General features: G+C 41.3%; 1 protein-coding gene across 1 annotated transcript in view; it reads right to left on the reverse strand.

The window, feature by feature from the left end:
* Nucleotides 1–21,478, reverse strand: part of L3MBTL4 (L3MBTL histone methyl-lysine binding protein 4) — a 496,448-nt gene extending 474,970 nt beyond the window's left edge. Inside the window, exon 1 of the mRNA XM_064577895.1 lies at nucleotides 21,044–21,478. The gene's annotated coding sequence lies outside the window, so the exon portion shown is untranslated. The remainder of the gene's footprint in view (nucleotides 1–21,043) is intronic.
* Nucleotides 21,479–23,146: the final 1,668 nt, after the last annotated feature.

The raw sequence follows: 23,146 nt of genomic DNA on the forward strand, positions 1-23,146 counted from the left end.
TGACACTTAAAGCATAAGTAACAACAACAACAAAAAAAATGGGACTACATCAAACTATTAAGCTTCTGCACAGCCAAAAAAATGATCAACAAAATGGAAAGACAACCTATAGAATGAGAAAAAAATATTTGCAAACCATATAGCTGATAACGGATTAATATCTAAAATACATAAAGAAGTCTTAAAACCCAACAGCAAAAAAAATAAATAAAATTAAAAATGGGCAAAGGACCTGAATGGACATGTTTCCAATGAAGATATATGAATGGCCAACACACACCTGAAAAGATGCTCAATATCATTAATCACTAGAGAAATGCAATCACAACCACAATGAGTTATCACCTGTTAGGTTGGCTGATATCAAAAAATCAAAAGACAGTAAGTGTTGGCAATGATGTGGCATAAAGGGAATCTTTGTGCATTACTGGAAGGAATGTAATTTGGTACAACCATTATGGAAAACAGTACAGAGGCTTCTCAAAAACTTGGAAATTGAAATACCATATGATTCAGTAATCCTACTTCTGGGAATATATCCAAAGGAAATAAAATCACTATCTTGAAGAGATATCTGCACTCCCATGTTCATTGCAGCATTGTTCACAGTAACCAAGATATGGAAACAACCTATGTGCCCATTGATGGATGAATGGATAAAGAAAATGTGATACACACACATTCATATCTGTAGACAGATAGACAGGCACATAATGGAATATTATTCAGTGTTAACAAAGAAGGAAATCTTGCCATTTGAGAGAACATGGATGAAACTGAAGGACATTATGCTAAATGAAATAAGCCAGACATGGAAAGGCAAACATCGCATGATCTCACTTATATGTGAAATCTAAAAAAATAAGAGAAAGAAGTCAACTTTATAGTGACCAAAAATAGAATGGTGGTTACCAGAGGCACAAACTTTCAGTTATAAGATGAGTAAGTTCGGGAAACCTAATGTACAGTATAGTCACTATAGTTAATAATAACATATTATGTACTTGAAATTTGCTAAGAGAGTAAATTTCAAGGACTGTCACCACACACACAAAAGAAAGGTAACTATGGGAGGTAATGGATATGTTAATTAATTTGACTGTGGTACTTAATTTCACTATATATAGGTCTATAGAGAGACATCACATTGTACACCTTAAATATATACAATTTTTATCTTTCAAAAATAAAATACTTTTTTTAAAACAAAAAAAATATATAAATATATAAATACCCATCATCCCAAGAATCCACTCCTCAAAATCTATGTCATAAAAATGAAAGCACCAGTATGTAGAACAAACGTATTTAGGATGTTATTCCAGCAGTAGTAAGAAAATAATGAAAAATATTAATGCTTGGCAATATGGGAATGGTTAAATAAAATATGTTCATGGATGTTTACAGCTACATTACCTGAAGACAAATTTGGGGAGGAAAAAAGTTGATGCCTAACAATATGGAAATTTCAGAATAAAGTATGGTACACCATGACTATGGAATATTAAACAGCCTTTACAAAGAATGAAGTAGACTTATCCCACCTGACTTGGGAGAGCTGCTGTGTGAGAAAAGCAAGACACAGAAAGCAAGATCCAGGGGAGACGGAAGACACTGGGGTGGGTCAAAGGGAAGTAGAAAAAGAGGGAAAAGACAAGCTAAAATGGAAAAGAAAAAAAAATGCAAGGAAAAGCACACATACAATTACAGTGGCCAGGCAAAACTGTGTATATGGGTTTATCTGTATAACTAATAAGAAATGTGGGGATTTTTGTTGGTTTTTCTAGAACTAGATAATCCAATCAGAAGTAGAATTGAGGGTTTGGGCCCAGGACAGGTTGGACATGCCCCTGTGTTCAGAGACAGCCTGGGTCCTCCTAAACAGACTGAACCCGGAGATGTAACAGAGCAGTGAGGCCCAGGTGTCAGCTGTCCCTAATAGGGGAGAGGAGAGGAGAGGAGGGGTAAAGGGGACAAGGGGGGTGAGCAACCAGAAAAAGCATTTAAAACAAAAGAGGTTTCCTCTAGGGAACGGGAGAGCTAGGGATAGGGAGAGTGGGGCATGAAGCTATTGTTTTTATCATAATCTTTTTTAAATTCTTCCATGTGTCATATATCACCTCACTAAAAAATAAAAATGTTAAAAATAAAATAAAACCCTTATAAAGCCTACCATATATATTTATTTTTGCTAAATTGAAGGACAAAATATAATCATACATTATATGCATTATATATGTTAACTTTTTAGATATGCAACCTATTTTTCTGTCTACTCTCTCATGTGAGCTTTCCATGATACTGGTGGGGTTAGAGGGGTAAATGACTTGCCCTAAACTGGAAATTAGCAATTGGGCAAAGGTGAGCCCAACTCACCTGACTGCTATCTGTCGAGTCCAGGCCCGCTGACTCTGTTCTATACCACCTACTTCTCATAGGGAGCATTAAGAAAATACGCTGGGGGGCGCCTGGGGGGCTCAGTCGTTAAGCATCTGCCTTCGGCTCAGGTCACGATCCCAGGGTCCTGGGATCGAGCCCCATGTCCAGCTCCCTGCTCAGCAGGAAGCCTGCTTCTTCCTCTCCCACTCCCCCTGCTTGTGTTCCCTCTCTCGCTGTCTCTCTCTCTGTCAAAAATAAATAAAATCTTTAAAAAAAAAAAAAAAAAAAGCTGGGAGCAGATAAAAAAAAAAAACTTTAAAAAACAAAGTAAAGTAAAAGCACTCAATTACAACTTACTATTAATGCTAATGACAGACACTAACATTTATTGAAGACCTACCCTGAGCAGACCTTGGTCTAAGAGTTTCATGGATACTGATCTGTGTTATTCTCACAACAATCATCTGCCCACCCAAGACTTCTTCATCTCAGGTGGCAACTTTCTCATGACAATTGCTTAAGCCAAAAAGCCTGGGGCCATGATGGATTCCTATCATACCCACACCCATTCAGTCAGGAAATCCCCTTGGCTCTACCTCCACGATTCATTCAGAACACAGCCACTTCTCACCATTTATATTGCGGCCACCTTAGTCAGAGCTACATTGTCTCCCACCTTGTTTATAAGAGCCTCCCTAGCAGGTATCCCTCAGTGCTGTACTCCACTCCACAGCCAGAGTGATGGTCCTAAAGCACAAATCCATCCATGTCAATCCTCCAACCAAGCCCTGCGAGGGCTCCCATGTCAGCATAAACACCAAGTCCCCACAAAGGCTCACCTCTCCTCCCTCACCCCAACCTCACTTCTCCAACCTCATCACCTACTACTCCCACATTCACAACAGTCTCCAAACTGTCCCTCAGGCCTTTGGGCCATTCCTCTAGCTGCTCCATCTCTCTAGAACTCTTGCCCACATATCACTTACTTTGCTGGAATCTCTCCTCATGGACACCTGTATCTGACTAGCCAGCACTCCCAATACTTCTTACCCTGCATTACTTGTTCTTTTCCAAAATATGTCATCTTCTAAAATTCCAAATAATTTAACTATTTAGCATTCTCATCAGTTACTGACTGCCTCCCCCCACAAATCCCCCCTTGTGGATGTAAGTTCCAAAGGATCTTGGCCTGTACACACCAAGCCCCCAATAATTACTTGTGGAATAAAGAAACTAGGTATTATACCCCACATGTTGAATGATGCTATTTGAAATAATGCCACTATATTTACCTAATCGATGAACTCTGTAAATCTGGTGAAAGAAAAAAAAACAAAAAAGAGAGAGATCCCACCTTACCACTAAGAATAAACTAGCTTCAATTCTCCTATATTTACACCATTTTTAAGACTGTTTAATGCATTTGGATCGGACTATATGAGATGTAGGGAAAGGTCATTTGCAAATGTAATCTCATGAAAATAAATTTTATACTCCCTTCAATACACAGAAGGATGTAGCTCATTCTTTACAAAACTGATTATTCTCAAGACTTTGACATACATGTAGATTCCTTTCCTTCTTATCTGTTCTATTACTTTATATAAAATATATACGAACTGCTACTTCCAAGATTACCTTTGATAATAAAAAATGATCATTCATGCACCAACAGCCTAATTTCTTCCATCATATGACACTAGGTTAGCTGACCATCTGTCTTATTCCTATTCATCATATTCTGCTTTCCACATATTTAACTAAATATTTTTCTGGTTTCTTTTGGCAAAGATGATCAAAATAATTGTCCCACCCTTACCGACACAGACGAGGGAAGAAGGAAATGTGTGTACGGTGAAGATATACATAATGCAAAAAGGTCAACTCAGCCCAGAGTCAGGGAAATTTCTCTTTATTTTAAAAAGTGTAGTATTAATAAAGTGGTGTGTCTGACATAAAAGTTGTGACATGTGTGCCTAAATACCCAATTTACTGTTCTCAGTGCTAAAAATATGCATTGCAATATGTTTGGTGCATTAATTTCAATCACGGATCTCAAAAAATATGATGAGTAGTAGCAACACTTGAAAAGCGGAGGTAACTTTCACTTGGGGAGAAGTAAATCATAATTAAACACAGTAAAAATCGAGACGTGACTGTCATTTGTGCTCCACAACAGCTAAATACATTACCATAACACATAGGTATTCCATATTCAGTTTTCCTTTTGATTATTTTTATAATTTAACCCCCAGGAATATTATCTTCAATAAAGAAGCAGAAAAGGAAATAGCCTTATAAAATTACTTCTTTCCCAAAGTCTTATAAGTATTGAGCAAGACCAAGACTTGAATCCAATTTCTTCTAGTACTAAAACTGGCATATTCACAATACATATTAATCAATGTTTTTTTCCTCTGGGTTAAAAAAAAACAACCCAATCCGTATGAATTAAGAAACAAGAATGCAATTTTGATCTCATTACAGTAAATGAAGATGGCTCGCATTCTGAAACTGACTTTTTGGTATTTAAGTGTTTCATAATGAGAAAGTATCTCCCAAATGAAGATTCAAACAGAGCCCCCCTTTTTAAGATTACACAATTCTTTTCATACCATCCACACAATTTGTAAACAATTGCGAAGCAGCCACGCAGTGTTAACAAAGCCTCGGGGAGGCCATCCGGCAAACTAGTGCGGCCTGCCACAAGCCTCCAGAGGAATCCCTGACTGCACAGGTTAGACCTGGATGTCGGCACCTGGAGTCGCACAGCAAGGTCCTGAGTGCAAGGTGTCACCTGTAGGGGAATGGAGCAGCCGGTTCTGTAGCCTGGACAGTAGGCACCTCATCTGCCACTACTCACTCGTTTATTGGTGCCTCTCATCCCACCCAGTAGAGTCCACGCTGCTCTCTGCAAATAAGGTGCAGAAAGGAGTGGATTCCACACCCATGCTGCAGCCAACTAAGGAAGCATCCAGTTTCCAAGGAGAAAACTAGTCCTGTGACTGGCAAAGGCCAACAGTGACCTTCCCTAAGAAAAGAATGCATTTCTCAGCATGCATTTACTTATTCTTTTGGGGAATTAGCATATAATTCTGCAGTGTGTCACTAAATATTTCACCCATTTGAGGCAATATTAGGGTGTTTATAACAACTGACAATCAGTCTATGCCAGTTACTGAACAAAAGCTATGTGCTACTATATTCTAAATGGTTTATGTTTAGAGAGTCATTTCATCTTCCTTCAACATTATTGTCATTCCCATTTTACAGCTGAGAAAGCTGAGGTACGGTAAATAAGTTCACATGGCTATAAAAGGCTGAGCAAGGAGTCAGAGCTGGGGGGCATTTCTGAACATTTGTTTACTCAATCAAAATCATAAACATTTTAAGCGTAAAAATGGATGTTTAGGAATTCTGAGGAACTGAACAAAAAATGCTGAATAAGCATGAGCAGCTAAGCCAACCAGACTGAGACGAAATTCAGATGAGTGGAGACAACAAAGAAGGGGAGAAAGGAGTGCATCAGGAGGCAGGACTGAGGAGAGCAGGACAGAGGCCTCATCAAGGGAGTCCAAAACAATGCATTCCACATCTCTGAACATAACACTGCCAAACCCTGGGAGACTAGCATTAAAAACAGCAGGTAAACACAGTACTTTATTTCAAAAACTACTAAAACTGGCAACATCCTACATTATGACGACAACACGCTGAGCAGAGACTCTTGCTTCTCTTTGTCCCCAACTATGTGTAATTGTTTTTAAGTTGCCAGAACAAGTGGACATCCCGTCTTTATTTCAAAGATCACCCAAAGAGCCCAAACTAAAAAATCCATATCAAAAAAAAAAAAAAAAAACAATCAACATGAAATATCAGAGTGTGACATCATAAAAATCATTTTTAAAATATTAAAACTTGGGGTGCCTGGGTGGTTCAGTCATTAAGCGTCTGCCTTCAGCTCAGGTCATGACCCCGGGGTCCTGGGATCGAGCCCTCCATCGGGCTCCCTGCTCCGCGGGAAGCCTGCCTCTCCCTCTCCCTCTGCCCCTGCCTGTGTTCTCTCTCTCGCTATGTCTCTCTGTCAAATAAATAAAATAAAATCTTTAAAATATATATATATATTAAAACTTTTCACATCTGAAAACTTTCATTACTTCCTTTCTTCTGACATAGCAGAAACCCAGGGCCACCTCACCTCCTTAAGTGACTGGCCTGGCCCATAAAGTCTGCACTGAGCAACCCAAGACAGCACCCCAGTGTTTGCTCAGCAGCCCTAAACAACCCGTCGCTTTCTGACTATGGGTTGGAAGATATATTTCAGTAACAGATGGGGCTGGATTTTCACCTCAAACTGGTTTCTAATTTACTTTTCCTATTTGTTTTTAATCTGGCTAGATCTAAAGAAGGCCACATGAAACCTCTTTATATTTTAATTACACTTAATCAAACCTTTGAAAAGAAAAAGGAAACAGTGCCACCTAACTGTATAAGCGGCTTTGTTCTTAAGGCGTTTTTACTGCTCGTTAATCCTCAGCCATAACCATTTATTTCCAATTCATTTTCATCTCAACTGACTGGATATAATTCAGCAAAGAAAGCTCAGCGGTTGCCATCTTTTCAAAAGCTAGCAAAACGTCAAGTTTTGGTATACTTGTATCTTAGAAAGTAACAAATTCTAACTCTCTTAGGTAACAGAGCTAATGGGAAATTAACAGAGTAAATTTTATTCAACCAATCTTAAGACTTTTCATATGAACTTTCTTTATATGACACATTGAGATATTCAAAATACTAATCATTTTAGTTCCCTCACAAAACCATTACTTCTATTACAGAAATTCTGAGTAGCTGATGCCCTGCAAAACAATGTTTTTGTTCAATTAAAAAATTTTAGGGCCCCTGAGTGGTTTAGTCAGTTAAGAGTCTGCCTTTGGCTCAGATCATGATCCCAGGGTCCTGGGACTAAGTTCTGCTTCCGGCTCCCTGCTCAGTGGGGAGTCTGCTTCTCCCTCTGCCCCTCCTCCTACTTGTTCTCTCAATCTCTCTCTCTCTCAAATAAAATCTTTTAAAAAAATAAATAAAAATTTTTAAATAAAGACAAAGACATATCTTAAATACTTTGGCTAAGAGTTTACTGCCACTAATAACTAGACCTTGAGAAATCACTAGGTAGCAATATCAGCACATGTTTAAAAACAGTAATAACTGAAATCCATATAGATATGTTCTAAAGGTATAAAGTACTACAGAAATACCAAACTTTTAAAAGCACCTTATGTGGGGAGAAATTAACCTAAGATGTTCTGCATCATGACCTTTCACATTCTTTCACATTAAGTCTCCCCAAAATTAAACTATCATAAACCTTCCAAAACTCAGTGAATCTTAAACAATTTATTATGCCAATTTTCTCTGCCTCCTATACATCTGATCTAGCTGTAAATCCATATTAATGGACAAACCATTGGATGCATGCTGCCCAGGTGTTTCTACTCTTGGCCTCTAGATACAGAGTAAAACAAGAGGAAAAAAAAAAAAATGACAGAAAGGCCAGAGATGATATCAAAGAAGAGTGACTATAAAACCTGTGGGTCTGATTTTTGTAAACTACTTGGGAAGCTCAGCAAAAGCTCTGCACATACAGGCAATAGTCAAGAAAATGGCTTAATGCTCACCCCCAAAATCAATACACATTTCCTGAGAACAGACAGGTTCAGAGGCACCAGGCTTTGAACAGTATCCTCAATGCAGACAGTGAAAGAGACCAAACCCACAAAGCCACCCCCTCAGATTCCCACACTGTCCTCATCCTCGCTGTTGAGTGTCAGAAGCTAATACTTAAAATGTGCCCCCATTTGCACTATCAGACCAGGACACAATTTTAATTTGTAGGTTACCAGATGCATTAGCCTACTCTCACCTCTAGTTTGTATCATTAGTAAAAGACTTCATAAGATCACATGCACCACCCTTTCAACACAATCTTACACTATATCTGATTCTAATTATACAGGGGCAAGCAAACTGAATGTAGGTATAATATGCCTTTATACCTCTCATGGACAGTAAGGATTACCAAATCAAAATAAACTGCTCCCAAAAAAGAGAAAAAAACAATACACCCCAAATCGTCCAATGCAAGCATGAGTGTGGAGGTGTTTCAGTGTATATGAGTACATGGTACATATTAACTTTCGATCCTTACAAGCACTATTTATAGATATCACTGCATAATCATTTTATATATTATATTTCATTCTCAGAATTTTGACTAGATGTCAAACACCATTAAAATATTACTTTGTAGAAATTTAAGTCCCTGTTGTGGCTTCTTACATCATATTCAAACTATGAGAATGTTCTGGAATCTAATCCCACCCCCACCTCCTCTAAACCTCAAATCATACCCAGAGCAACAACTGCATGGGCAAGGAGCTTATAAGATGTAGATAAGGTACAAAGGAGTAGAACAAACAGTTTGCATACAGGACTCTCCTAGCCAAACCATACACGGGTAAACCCCATATACTAAAACTAATTTTCTTTCTCAATTCCTTTAAAAAAACAAAGAAATAGGGTACTGTAAAGGTTCTCACTTTTAAAAGGTGAGAATCTCTCACTTGACATTCATGTATATGCTAAACCTACTTATGTTTCTCTAAACATGAAGCATAATTTCATTTTACATATATTCAGAAAGTACTTTTTGCAATGGTTTTAATATGTCCTGTCTTTCCCAGGAATGCAACTCTATGTAAATTGAGGAAAGGTTTTACTTTTTTCAAGCACAACTATGGCAAATATTTCCACCATTTCAGAAGATGATGTTATTAAGCACAACACTGCTCAAAGACTCCCCTTCCCTGATATAATCCCCCTGTCAGCATTTTTTTAAAGATTTATTTATATATGAGAGAGAGCATGCAGCACGGAGGGGCAGGGGAGAGGGAGAGAGAAATCTCAATCAGACTCCCCACTGAGCATAGAGCCCAACATGGGGCTCAATTTCAAGACCCTGAGATCACAACCTGAACTGAAACCAAGAGTCAGAGGCTTAACTGACTGTGCCAGGTGCCCCCCTCCCACCGTCAGCATTTTTATGGGTGAATTTACATATAGTAGAAGCCATCCAACTACTTCGTTTTATTTTCTAGACTAGTCATGTCCAAACATTTGGCATATCACTTAATTATAAATTACCTTCCATTTATTTCTCCCATTTTATTATATATGGACATTATATTGACTTTTTTGAAAGGATGTGCAGGTAAATTATTCACCTAATAATTTCAAGATACTAAGAGAGATGTTACAAATATATGTTATCAAAGGGTTGGTAAAGTTGGAACCCCTGACCCCAAAACATTCACATATCTTTGTTCTTCCTATATCAAGTTCAACAAACAAGGGAAAAAGGAATACTGGTGACAAGTACAGCCTAAGCCCTTCACTTAAGCTTTTATTTTATGCCTGGCCAGGAGTGAAAGTACAAACTCTGGGAACAAAAAGAAATATAAAAAACTCAATTTGCTTTTCTTTAAAGGTTTTGTCACTTTTGGGGTGCCTGGGTAGCTCTGTGGGTTGAGCGCCCAACTCTTGATTTTGGCTCAGGTCATGATCCCAGGGTTGTGAGACTGAGCCCCCAGCTGGACTCTGTGCTCAGTGGAAAGTCTGCTTGGTATTCTCTCCCTCTGCACCTCCTTGTTAGAGCGCGCGTGCTCTCTCTCAAATAAATAGTTTAAAAGTAAATAAATAAATAATAAAGGTTTCCTCACTTTTAGTCTCAGAAGAAAGACCCTCATTGCCTGTAGGAAAGTGTGATCCTAAGGAGGGATATAAAAGGGACCTGTGTCTTTGTTGAGCCATAAGAATATTCATTATGGAAACTCTGAAGTGGATTAGGTAAAAATCAGAATAATTTAAAGAAGGTGAGTGAATTAAATCATCTCTCACAGTAATTTATAAACTACTTCTTTTTTATTTTTGATTTTGACTGACATTTTTAGTGACTTAGCCTGGGGAAAAGGTGGAGAACTTTTTTAATGCTCATGCAGAAGTGTATATATTGGCGAATTTATTATCTTCACTTGTGATATAAACACTCAATGAGAACAAAGATGAGGACAGAGATTTTTCAATTTCCAAAAAATGAACTCTTCCTTCTTTTGTGCCATATGCCAACAGTAGCCACACAAACAATACAGAAATAACATGACCCTGAAGACATCAGTCATCCCTACAAGGGTTTGATTAAAACCTTGGACTTTTTCTTCCTTCTATAACACCTGGTCTCTGGAGGGAATGCTATGTGATCTAGTTGACAATGACTAGAACTGGCATGAAGGTAACTCAGCCCTGCCACTGTATGACCTTCCTCAGGCAGTTCCTATGCACCATCTGTGGAGCAGAACAATAATGCTCGCCAGCTATGGACTTGACAAATATATTCTCACTCTCACTGACTTTTAGAAGCACAGTCACTCCCTTGCCAGCACAGGCACTAAGATTTTTCACACCTCTTTTGTAGAGCCTGAGGGCCCACTCATTAGCAGACACCGTCCCCTCTCAGCTTTATGCTGGGTATTTCCTAGACTAAGAGGACAGAGTACCCAGTGCCAGGCATTGGCCTGGCACGCAGCAGGTACTCAGAAATGCAGTTAAATGAATAAATGAGTGAATAAATCAGGCCATCTTCTCTCATGGAATACAGAGAAGCCTCACATTTGAATATGTCTGGTTGTGAGGGGGCAGGACCAGCATCTTAACGTCTGACTCCTTCTTGTGTCCCTTACATTCCACAGCCTAGCACATCCTTGGCCAAAGCAGACACTGAATAAATATTTATGGAATGAATGAGGGTCCTCTACTTAGCAGAGTTTTCTATTACTGGCTTCATAATTCCCAACTGTGCAAGCACACAAAGGATTAATTATTACTCTAGAATAAGATTTACCAAGCTATTGAACACAACTTTACTGCAAAGCCTGGCTATGAAAACAAAAGTTGACATGCTGTAATAGTAAACAGCCGGAGCTGGAGCTCAGGAAGACCAAGTCAAGTTTCCAAACCTGCCATTACTCAGGTGGATAAACCTGAGTAAATCGGGCCTTTCACTGGGCTTTCATTTTCCCCTCTCTGCAATAAGGGATTTGGATTAGAACTATATGTGACAAGGTTTTTTATCCTTGTTATTAGTAGAAATTTATGAAGTGGGTAAAGAACATAAAGCCGTATGACAGAGCTCAAAACCAAGTAATTTTATACATTATTTATCAGTGTGGTAAAATTTCAATTACTTTACAACTTGTTTTAGCTTTTGCAGTACTATTGATAATTTATGTCTTTGCCACAGTTGGATTAACAACAGTGGCAGCTGTATTTGGCTAGTCATGGCAAGACAGAATCAACAGGGACTGTCGTAAGAGCTAGTTTATTTACAAGAGAAAAATAAGTTTTGAGTTGATAAGAAGTCCCTTCAAGTGAGATAATTTGTTTTTTAATTCATATTCTCACACAGTGACTTTTGACCTTGGGCACACTGCTTAACAAACTGGACCTCTGATTTGTCATCTACAAAACAGACTGAACTGGATAAGTGGTTCTCAGCTGCGGGTGATTCTGCCCTCTCTGTCCTCTCCTCAGGGGACATCTGGAAATGTCAGAAGACATTTTTGGTTGTCACAACTAAGTGGGAGGAGGTGCTATGGACATGTAGTGGGTAGAGGCCAGGGATGCTGCAGCTAAACATCCTACAGTGCAGAGGACAGCCACCTTAGGACAAAAAAATTATTTATTCATAATAAGGACTGAGAAACATCTGAATTAGACTACTTCCAAATCCTCTAAAATTCAAAAAAAAAAAAATGCTGAATCTAAATTGTTAATTAAATGTGGGACAACAGAAACTTCCTAAGCTATAGTCATTCTATGATAGAAGTTACAGCTACTCTGAGCTGAAACTTCTAAAAACTTGAGAGACAACTTATTTGGACAGAAGCCTAATTTAAAAGCATGTCACTTTGTGCATCGCACTGGTAATTACCGTATAACTGTACCCTCCACAGCTTCTTCCTCACCATTTACTCCACAGCAATGGGTATTGTTTGTTTTGGACACAGATGCCAGCCAGTTCTGAAAAGACTGAAAATAACATTTTCAATCAAACTCAAAGTCTTAGCTAGTTACTCAACAGAATCCCAAAATGCTAAGGATTTTGTGGAACTTCTTTGGTGTATGAGACTATCATTGACTCAAAATCATTCCTTGTCCTCACAGCAGAAGAATAAAGTGGCCCCAAAGATTACTAATGACTGACTGCAGTAAAATGGCCGAGCATCCTGGTTCACACAAAACACAAAGATGGCAACAGCCGGAAGTGAAGACACGTCTGTACTGGACAGAGGGTCTCCACACAAGACAGCCAACTGACAGCTGCTAATTTGCATGGGGTGCAGAATCCAGCAACATGACTTACCCTACTATCTTTCTAAAAAGTACCAAATATCCATGACATTCAATTAACAAAACAAATGAAATACACTCATGGTCCTACGCAGAAGTCTATCAACTTGAAAATCACCCATAAGCCTTGGATTTTTCCAAGTGCACTTAGCAAAAAGATGTTCTGTGCTGGTCAAGACTTTTCAAATTCTTGACCTGTTAGCCCTAATAATGCCTATCCTAAGCCCAACTGGATGTGTTCAGCTACTGGAGAAACATCCACATATCTTCTTGAAATAAAATCACAAGTTCACAGTTTTAGAAGAGAAAGGAGAAAAAAATCTTTGTTCTAACCATCCTCAGAAATTGAGTGCATAAAATATAGATTTGGAAGTGCTATCTTGGCATCTGTAATAATTCACCTTGATGATGTGTAGGACCAGGACTAAAGGGTATAATGATAGGGAATTAAAGAATATTCTTTGCCATAAAGCAAAAAGAGAAGAACCTTTACATTCCCTTTGATATATGACCATAATAATAATAATAAAATAGTGGCTGAAAGGTCAGTGCTTACATTTTCAATCAAACTCAAAGTCTTAGCTAGTTACTCAACAGAATCCCAAAATGCTAAGGATTTTGTGGAACTTCTTTGGTGTATGAGACTATCATTGACTCAAAATCATTCAGCTTTTATTTACTGGTCTCTGACATGTGTCAGGAAATTACTGGGCTTTAGAAAGACGTGGTGAACTGAATCCAAAAAGTTCCCTGGGAAACACAGAAAAGTAAGGCTCCACCCTTCAGAGTGAACTAGCAGACAATAGCACATTGTGGAGGAAAGCACAGGGGGATGGGGGTGATCCACTTTTAGGGAGAACTGGAGGCTTCTCGGAGCAGGAAAATTCACAGCCACAAGAAAGATAGGTACAAAAGTCCATAAGCGAGAGCAAACACTGTTCCCCTCCAATCATAGAAAGTACTGTCCATAGGTTACACAAACTCTTAAACAATTGGTGTAAAAGATATACTTTAACAATGGAGACGTATAAAAAAATTCCACATAAACATGACTGAAAGATTTAAAAAGTCTAGGTTCTACCCAAATTTGGAGAACTCTAGCCCCCTGCACAAGTATGTACCTTACAGAATCAGGGCCGGGCCCAGGGCCGACTCCTCACTCCCAGATTTAATCAATGCAGACTTAAATAGGCACAAATCAGGGCAACAAAAAGCTGGTATGTTTTCTGATATTCTCCATCATAATAAATAAGAAAAGCATTCATGATAAGTAAGAAAGACAAAATGATAAAATGGAAAGTACATTCAGTTAATCACAGAGCAGACGCCACAAGTCAGGGGTTGTAAAAAGGCAGCCCACAACTGTATCTGGTCTGTAAATACATTGTCTACCTTACCTTAGCAGAGTCCTAAAAGGTGTGAGCCAGCATTTTTAAGTAGGGAGGTTTCACATTTTTAAAAAATGCAGATATCCAATCTGCGGTTTTTTGGTTGGGGTGTGTGTGTGCGTGTGTGTGTGTGTTTAATAACAGCTACCCCTTTAGAACATGTAAGACTACTCTCTACTGTTTCCACAGCACAGAAGGGATTTTTCTTCCTTCCCACTGTACTGAAAGAACTTCCTAGAGTAGGCAAGTACCTATGGCCAATTTTCGAAGGTGAAAAAATAGAAGTGAAATCAAGAGCACTTTGTGAGTTTTCTTCTATCTGCCTGTTTCACTCAGTTCCCTTACCTGCTAGCCCCTTTCCACGTCCAAATTGGTGACCCTGGATTTAGGTCTTAACTCCATTTGCCAAAGACTGTCAAGTCAGTATACACATGAAACATAACACAACCCACATCAACCTGTCTCCCTAAAAACAGCCTATACCCAGTAGGTCTTCCACTGGAAAAATGATCAAAACAAAGCTACCAGGTCTGCTTCTCACCAGTCTTCCCCATCTCCTCCAGCTCACCCAGTTTCTCATGCATGGTAAGATCTAGAAAACCAAAGACAAGAGCAGAATATACACTCATCTATGAACTGGGCCTTGAACTAGCATCAGTGTTAACTCGGATCCATTCATACGGGCCTGGAAGCATGTCTATCATCTGCTCCGTGGTTTTTCTTTAGAAAGAAATTACAACAATATTAATAATGACCAAAAGCAATTTTTTAAATGTTGTCACTCAAGAAAGTCTCATCTTTAAGTCTGATGTACTCACAAGAGAAGGAACCATGAAGGTAAGCAATGCTTGTAGTTGCAGGACCAGAGAACGTTTAGGGCCTTGGAGAGTCTCCCAGTGACAGGATCAGTATTGGGACACCAACGTAGAAGGAAATTGAGTAATAAATGGTCCGTGTGGTGCATCCAGTAATTTTAGACCTCCTTGGTCAGGACTGAAAATGCTATGTGCAAAGCTGCTTGCCAGCAGACTCTGAGACTACACCTACTGGATGCGTGTGCCCATTTGCAGACAGACTGGCTATTCAAATTCAGGAGTTCCATTAGGTCTGCTGTGAGCTAAGCAGAATACAAAAAAACCTACAGCCACAGAAGAGGGAAAAGAAAGCCCACATTTGCTAAACTACCAAACCATGTGCCCAGCTCAGTGCTGGATAAATAACACACATGACAACGACATCCAGTTATCTCCCTAAAAATACTTTATGTCCAGTAGGTCTTTCACTGGAAAAATAGTCAAAGCAAAATTACCAAGTCTGCTTCTCACCAGTCTTCCCCATCTATTACAATTCACCCAGTTTCTCATGCTAAAAACCAGAAGAATAATCTTGGATTACTTTCCCTTACCCTTTCATCTATCAGCAATTTTATAAATTCTACCATCAAAATATTCCCGAAGTCCTTCCATTTCTACCCATCTCCACCCCTACCTGCCTGGCCCAAGCACCAGGACACCCAGCTGGACACTTGCAATGGTATCCTAATTGCTCTTGCCAGGTGCACAAATATTCTGTAGATGGCAGCCAGAGTGGGCCTCACTGGATATAAAGCAGATCATGTCACGCTCTGCTCACACTCTGCAAAGCCTTCCCATGGCAAGAAAAAGAGAATGCATGATCCTCAGCAAGGCCTCCATGGGCAGGAGGCGGCCTCGACATGCTCTGGCCTCATCAACCCTACCAAGAGCTCTCTCACCCAGTCGGCACCTCTCCCTTGCTCTCCCTTCCTCCAGAGCACGAGTTCTTTCCTCTTCCGGGGGCTTCACACATATGCTTACCTCTGCCTGATATTTCTTTTCGTCCCGCTCCCTACCTGGCTAGTGGCTACTCATCCTTCGAGAGGACTTCTGTAACCCACAAACCCCTATTAGGCACTCCTGTTGGTCTTTCTCATAGTACACTTAAAAGTTTTTCTTTATACACTTATTTGGGAGGTTGCTTAATATCTGCCCCCTCACTTGACTACACAATCCAAGAAGGCAGGAGTTATGTATCAGCCATCCCCATACACAAAACACGCAACTGACACAAAGTGGATACCAGCAAAAATGCCTTGCCCCCGTTTGAGTTCCTTAGTTCCTCCCTCCCTCAAAAGGACAGGGAATAGGGCAACAATGATTTAATCTAAAAAGCTATCATGGTCCCCAAAGCTATCCATAATAGCTTACACACCAAAGCACAGTGTATGAAAGTACCATACTGTCCATCTTCCTTCTAGTTAAATATGTTCTCTCTAGCAAGTCACGGTGACAAAGAACGATGCATGCACTTCTGCTCCATTGCCCACATCCCACACCTGATACTTTCCAAACAATTTATTAATCAATTATTAATTGTGGCAGCGACCACACTTTCATTTAAGATCCGTCTTCAGGAGGGATGCATAAGCATTCTCTACAATGGCTAGCTTCATTAAGAGAATGCTTCACACGTGAGCTAAAATCAATACAAAATGAGAAAGGTTCAGCAGGTGACGCTGAGCAGGAGTCCTACTGCAGTGACATCTTCCCCAAAAGGCACACACAGACTAGGGGAGCAGAGCAGGGACAACTGATGGGATCAAAGTAAACGTTTCATTTTTCCATCGCTACTGTGGAAAACTTGTTTTGTATTTGCAAAATAAAACAGGGATAAATTCTTCTAAGGCACTATTCTAAAAGGAAAAAGGAGTGCAAATGCTGAAACAAAAGACAGTATTACATGTGTGAATGAACTGAAGAGTTTCATTTCTCCCGAGTATGTTCTAATTCATTGTTTTTGCTTTTATTTTGCTGAAATATAAGATACTATCTATATTTACAGTACTTGCTGTAAGAGTATGTGAACAGTCCATTGGGCTTTTAATGAATCTAAACAGTTTTCACTTGGGAGGTATGTTCCTATAATAAACTATGCTCAAAATATGTTTACCAATACTACAAGGTGGAAATGCTTTGTAAACTACAAAACACTCTTCAAAATAAAGGGGGACATCTACATACCTAAAACAGAGCAAACACTACCAACAGCTCATGCTGAAGCCTTACCACTGAGATCACCTCTTGCCAGCCAGTTCAACCACACCTCCTCAGTTCGGTATTTCATAAGCAACAGATGAGACTTTACATGGAGTCTCCTATGAAACCTCCTCCACTGGCTCCCCTGTTCCTGTGACGCGCAGTTTTCCTCCTCCTCCTGACACCATCACTGGGTGTAGCCCACAGTCACTGGACCTGCTCTCCCCCCACTGTGCTCATTTATTCACCCGGTCTCATGCTTTATACTGTCACCCCTATTCCAGCTGAACATTTCCCAGCTGACTCTCTCCTGGCCTAACATTAGAGTTCCTCTCTCCAAACTCACCACTGCAGCATCTCTTTCAATTCAGTATTTTAAAAACTGAACTCACCCGCTCCACCCTGCTCCCAAACCACCTACCAGGCTCTCCTGCTAATTTCCCCATTTCAACAGCAGCACTCTTTCCGAATTAAAGGTGTTGACTGAAACAACGAGCGCTTATCTAATTGTGATTTTCAAACTCACCTTTAGCTCTAGAGAAGGAGAACCAAAGACACATGGGAGGGAATGGGGTGGGGGCAGAGAAGCTGGGGCTCCTTCTGCTTCCTCTGTCCGACTGGGTGGCCTGGTGCTTCCCATACAGCTTCAGGTCTCCCTCTTCTTCACAGTAAGAACTCCAGAGCTTTCCATCTGCAGATCTTCCTTCAACATCAGAATGATGTTCCTGACTGCTGCTTTTATCACCCCATGCCTCTGCTCAGCAGCTGCCTGCTCACACTGAATCCCTATTCAGTCCTACAAATATCTGTTGACTATGCACTTAACCACTTGTCAAGGACCATACCGGGCCCTGAAGGGTTATTACCATTTCAGTTAAAAGGATAGAACTTCAGTGCAAAAATATTCTGAATAAAAAGAGAACTAAGGACGTGTTCATATCCTTACAGAAAATGTGTTACTTAAAGACAGAAGCTAAATTGTGAAAAATATATAAAACTGTTTTTTGATGACTATCATTAATGGTGACCATAGTTAATAATACTGTATTATTGTATGTTTGAAAGTTGCTAAGACAATAGATCTTAAAAGTTCTCATCACAAGAAAAAAAAGTTGTAACTGTGGTGATGGATGTTAAATAGAATTATTGTGATAATTTCACAATGTATACATAAATCATCATGCCATACACCTGAAACTAATATGTCAATTATATCTCAATTTTTAAAAATAAACAGAAAATGGCAAAATCTAAAGCCTGGGCCATCAGAAAAAAAACTGTTTTTACATATGCACTTATAGATGAACCAGGAAAAGTAGAAGTCAAAGAATGGAAGTCTGGTGTGAAAATCAGGGACACCCTCGCAGAGGAAGAATTACACTGGCTCATGAAGAATAAAAGGTTTCTAGTTTGGGCGGGTAGGGGCTGGTGGGAAGAGCATGCACAACCACATTTCCCAATGTGGACCCTGCAAATAATTTTTCTTAGTCCTAAACAAATCATAATCATTCCTTTTGAGGCATAAAACTCCCTTCTCCTTCCTAGGCCCCCAATCTCTTCAGCCTTCGCCTTGTCAATCTGTGGAAAACCACTCCTCAGGACTCAGCCCAAGGCCCAATTCTATGTGTTCTTTTCTGATCACTTCAGACCCCAAAGACCCTCTCCTTGCCAGACCCCATGACCACTATCTGTTTCAAACCAAAGCATTTTAGTTTAGATTGTTTTAGTCTCAAATCCTATTTATTAGTTCCTGCATATCATTTTGTTCACAAACGTTTGGTTTGCATGCTTTATCTCCCAACACATTAAAAGCTCAAGCTTTTAGTGGTTTGTCATACAGATGTATGAACATACATAGTAAATTAATAGTAAATGGTTTATTGTGCAAATGACAATTGAAATTTTTTAAGGAAAGTAAAGATGAATTAGAAGTGTAATTTAAGATACAAATCACACAGTATTGCAATGAAATGTTGGTAGATGGTAGAGCTCACCTAAAATTCTTATGATGAACTTAAAAACACACCTCTCCTTGAGGTGAAAGTTAAGACAGTTCCTTAGTTTTCCTTAATTCGATCTTCACCAGATCACCCTCCCACCAATATCCTTTCTCAGAAAACAGATTGAGAACTCATCATAGAGGTGGACCAGTATTGTCCCAAAAAGCACTGAATAAAGAATTCCAAAGTCAAGGGCCACCTCTGATACAAATTCATCAATGTACCTCACAATCTGAGAGCATAATCAATAGCGGTTTTAAGCTCATCTTTCCTACTTAACAATTACACCCTGTGTGGGTATAGCAGAATCCAATCCACTTGGATGCTCCTGAAATCTCTCCTCTTTCAAAACCCTTTCTCCCCGTTCTAGGGTACCATGAGGAGAAACTGAAGTTGGCATTTTTAGCATCTTGTGAAGAGCTAAATGCATTCAAAGTCTATTATCAAGCATCAAGAACAAACTCTAGCTGTTTGCCACTTTAACCCTTTTTGAGTTAAGGGGACTAGAAAACACCAAGAGATCCCACTACACTTATTTAAACAAAGAACTGAAACTGGAAGCTGCCCCGAGCAATTTCCAGCAACAGCTCCAACAGTGGGATCCAGGAGACAATGCCACTTTGGTCGTGGAGACCAAATAACCCTGAAGGGTGAGTGGTAGGCACAGAAACGCCCCAACAGGTCAGGTCACAGTGACCAAACTGACTTCATGGGGTTATCACACGCAGAAGTCTCAACAATAACAATGTCCAGACCTTCCTTTTATTTAGTTTCCACCTCCAGGCATGGACAGATTAAGACTATCCCTCTAAGTGGATAAAGGCATATACAAAATAAAGTACATCCTATGGACTTTAATCAATGACTACAGGATATAAAAGGCAGGGCACCAAATCCACCGGAATTCTCCCACCTGGGGTAAAGGCTTAACACCAATCCCGCACGTAACTGCGGCGCGGGCCCAGGTGTACCCTGGTCCGCTGGCCTCCCCTTCGGCCCACCTCGGCGGCCAGGGCGAGGGAGACTTGGCCAGTGCGCCCCGGCGCAGTTCCGGGCTTGGGGGGGCGGGGAGGGCCGAGCTAGTTAAACCGCCACAAATAGGTTAGGCGTCCCCCAGCGCGCACTTCCTCCGCTCCGGCCCGGGGCTGGGCAGAACTTAGAGAGCAGGACCGGGGACGGAAAGCGGGTGGAGCGAGGAAGCGCCCGCGGGGGTCTCGGCCACAGCCGAGTCCCGGCACACACGACAGTTGTCTGCGGAGAACGGGGAGACCGGGGACGCCCGCCCCGAGAGAAAACAAAAGCCAAACGCCCACCGCCGGGCGCCCGGTGGCCTAAGGCCGGCTTGGGACCGCCGGGAGTCCGGCCACGGCCCCTCGTCCCGCGGCCCTGGGCTGAGCCGGCGCCTCCCCGCCCAGGTGACCGCGCCGACACCCCCGGCCCAGGTGGCCCCGGCGGCCGGGAGCGGGACGGTGCGGGGCCACGCCACGCCCGTCCGAAGTGGGCGACAAGTGGGGCAGCGCCTCGCGCGGGGAGCCCGGCGCGCGCCCGGCGGCGAAAGAGAAAGAGAAAGAGCCGGCGCCGGGCGGAGGCGACTCCTAACCGCCACCGCCCCCTGGCCGGGCCCGGCCCGGCCTCGCCGCGGGCGACGCGCACGCCCCTCGGTCCGGGCGCGGGGCCCGGGGCTATCCCTGGCGGTGGCGGCCGTGGGCGCTCACGCGGTCCCCCGACCACACGGCTCGGGCGGCGGCGTCCTCCTTACCCCGAGCAGAGCCGGGCCGCCCGCAACGCCGACTCGGCGACAGGCCGGCAGGGCGCGAGCCGAAGCGGCGAGGTTCGGCCGACCCAGGCTGCGGCGCCGCTGGCCCCGCGGTGCCCGGCGGGAGGGGCGCGAGGGTGCACGCGCGGGGTGGGGGCGCGGGAGCCTCCCCTGCCGGCCCCGCGCGCATGCTCCCGCCGCACCTGCCTAGCTCCGGGTTCCGCTCCTCCCGGAGCGCAGTGGACGCGGGGCGGCAGTTTGGGCTTTCACGTGGGAGGGAGGTGGCTGTGGCTTTCTTTTCAAGTGCGTCTTTCACCTTATTTGTTCCCTGGGAAGGAGTCCCCCAAATCTTGGCTACTTCCTGCCTGGCCCCTCCCCATTCGCGCAGTGGTGTCCCGGGGCGCTCATCCCTGCCTCATCCCAGCTCTGAGGGTTCACCTTCCAAATGTTCTCTCTCGCCTCTGGATTCCTCTCTGTCCTGCTCCTTCCGATTTTGCAACCTCGTCTCCGATGCCCCTTTCCCGCTCTCGACTTTGCTACACACCCAACCGCGGATACCATTTCAAAATAAAAGAATACTCTTTTCAAGTGGCGAGAACAAATTGTTTACTGACCCTGTTCTAGCTGCTTGAGATTAACTAGGAAACAGGAGCTAAAGAGTTCCTGCCCTCATGGAACTTACAGTCTTACTGGTTAGCGTTAGGCTTTCACAAAGCGTTGGTGGTGGAGAGAAAAGTAATCATTTGTTTGGGCTTATATTTAAAAGTAGCTGGCAATCGAAGACCGTATTTTGTGACTTTTAAACTTAATTTTCTTTCATGGAGGTGTCGTGTATAAAAATTCTAGTATGCAAAATAAGTGTTAGTTTGTTGAGTCCAGCAAGAAATGCAGTAATTTAACATGATTAACAATAATAATTTCCAAAATGATCTTTTTGTTTGTTGTTAACTACCATAAAGGAACAACTAAAACTATTTTGTTTCTCAGGTGAGACTGGTCCTTTGGTTACAAACATAATTTAGTGTTGTTACTGAAGAGAGAAATATAAAACCTTTGCTAGTGCAGTTTTTGATTTGAGAATCATGATCATAGAAATTTACAAGTACACACACACATACACAAACTGGATTCTGTACTCTAATCAATTAAGAAAAAGATTTGGGGCAAAGAGAAAAAAGGAAGCAGAAGGCATCAGTATAGAGAGAACATTTAAAACAGATCTGTTGAAGTGATATACTTTTTTCATCCCATTTACCATGTCTATGCTAGAGACTTTATAGAGTTGTGATGTATTTCTGTGACAACAGGCACACATCAGGAGACTATCTTGGCATACTTGCTCACCTGACTTCATGAAATTAGAGTGGAACCCAGTGGATGGGTGAGAATTCCCCCTCCCTGCTACTTATGTGAGCACAGACAACATTTTTGGCAAAGGACAAGTGTTTCGATTACTGCAGTGTAACCCTGGTCTCTCCCAGCAGTGTCTATCATTAAAGACACTAAGTCTTAGTGATATAAATATCAAAATGTTCCCAGCACAGAAAGAGTTAAAAGCACTTCTGGTTCCACCCACCCCTTAGAAAAATCAATGTTAATATTATACAAAATCAAAGAAAGCTGGATTGAAATCCAAATAGAGTGAATTTACATCACCTTGTCTTCACTTTTGGGGGGGAAACAGTTATTATTATATTTATTGAATATATTTGGCTTGCTTTGATGAAAACAGAAACACTGTTTTCATGGGCAAGGTTTAAATAGAGAAAGAATGCACCAATGAGACAGGTAACACAGGCAGAGGATCTCATCCTGGATTACTTAAATGTAAATCTATGGGTGCACAGTGCCGACAACCACATATGATTATATTCAAAGAAGCTGACATCTGTTTTAAACAATACTGTTATTCAAATTATATGGAAATATAAGCAGTGTAAGCATTGGTACACTTATTACAAATTTTTGAAAAGCTGTTGTAGTAAATCCCTTTTATTTGAACAGCTGCAGATTAAAATGAAATAGCCACATTGTTGAGTATTGCAATGTTACCAACAGTCCCCTTGTGAACGAACAATGGGGTTTAGAATACTGATGGTTACTAGG

The sequence above is a fragment of the Mirounga angustirostris genome, unplaced genomic scaffold (genome assembly GCF_029215605.1).
Source record: "Mirounga angustirostris isolate CCGP_5_RB_7025 unplaced genomic scaffold, mMirAng1.0.hap1 SCAF_14, whole genome shotgun sequence".
Lineage (NCBI taxonomy): Eukaryota > Metazoa > Chordata > Mammalia > Carnivora > Phocidae > Mirounga > Mirounga angustirostris.